Source organism: Capsicum annuum, chromosome 5 (genome assembly GCF_002878395.1).
Source record: "Capsicum annuum cultivar UCD-10X-F1 chromosome 5, UCD10Xv1.1, whole genome shotgun sequence".
Classification (NCBI taxonomy): Eukaryota; Viridiplantae; Streptophyta; class Magnoliopsida; order Solanales; family Solanaceae; genus Capsicum; species Capsicum annuum.
Genome location: NC_061115.1, coordinates 15,234,394 through 15,236,138, shown reverse-complemented (window position 1 = coordinate 15,236,138; position 1,745 = coordinate 15,234,394).

Below are 1,745 nucleotides of genomic sequence, written 5' to 3'. Positions count from 1 at the left end.
AATAATTAAATTTAATATCTTTTGAGTATGTAAAGATGAAAAATTTATTTATTAAAGCTAATCTTTACAAAAAATATTTTTAAAAGTCGATTGACATTCATCTACCATCTTTAAATTGCAATAAAACAATAAAATAATTGAGAATCAAAATAATATAATTAAATCTAATCTTTATATACAAAAAATTTCTCAAAGTCGTCCGACACTCATCTAATATCTAGAAATAATAACAAAACAATACGATAATAGAGATATCAAAATAATACAACTAAATCTAACTTTTACATAACAAAATTCTCAAAATCGATCAACATTTATCTATCACCTATAAATTACAACAAAATAATACGATAAAAGTGATATCAAAACAATACAATTAAACTTTAATTTTACACACAAAAATTTCTTAAAGCCGATCGAGATTCATCTACGAACTATAAACTACCACAAAATAATAAATTAATATAGATATTACAATAATACAATTAAATTTAGCCTTTACCTAAAGAAAATTTTCAAAGCAGCCCTACTTTCATCTAACATTTGTAAATTAAAATAAAACAATAAGATAATTAATATTTATAGAGTATTTCCTTAATAGAGTCCTAATTTAGGAGTATTTTTCTAATTGAACAGTAGAAATGAAAATATTAATTAATTCTTCTACCATATATTTTAGGAAATCTAGTAGAAAGAAAAATATTAATTAATTCTTCTACCATATATTTTAGGAGTCCCATATATTTTAGGAAGTCTAGTAATATAATAAAAATAATTAAATAATAAATTAGTCTTATTTTAGGAGTATTTTTCTAATTGAATTGTAAAAAGAAAAATATTAATTAATTTTCTTACCATATATTTTAAGAAATCTAGTTAATATAATAAAAAATAATTAAATAATAAATTTAAAAAAATAGTGACAAAACAATTTTGTTTAAAGAAAAGTCTTTTAATGACGGACAAAAAGTTCAAATCACTTTTCTAAGGGTCTTCAAACTTTAATATTATATATATACACACACACACAACTTTCATACAGTATTGATACACATTTATACACTATTTATAGAATATCAATAAACGTTTATACATTATTTATACAATATTGATATAAGTTTATACAATATTGATACATGATAATACACTACATAACTATTTATGTGATATCGATATATTACATATACACTTTATAAATATTTGTATATCATATATACATATTTATACACCATTTATACAATATCGATACATGAAAAGAATTATATGGAAAAAAGTATGAAAAATCAATTTTTTTTTTAAATAAAGAAGAACACAGCCAAAAAAAAACAAAAAATATCCTTTTAAAAAATTACTCCTGCAAAAAAACAGAAAAAAATCGATTTTTCTCGTTGTTATGTATTTTACAATCATTTGTTTGCACAAATTTCATTCATTTATCGTTCTCATCCTTATCAACTACCATCATTATTGTTCATTATTATCGATATCACCATTCTCAATCACAATCTCTATTGCTTGCAATCATTCCAAGGCATTTTCACCGTTACTTTATAACCATTTACAATCATCATTGCCGTCACAATAAAAATCACTAATATATATCACCAATCACCATCATCATTCACTACTACTATAATTAATTATCACTCTCATCCACTATATATAACTTCTACCATAACTACTAACTACTACCCACATATCGTCAATCAACACTGGTAATCATCACCGCCATCCTTATCACCTCT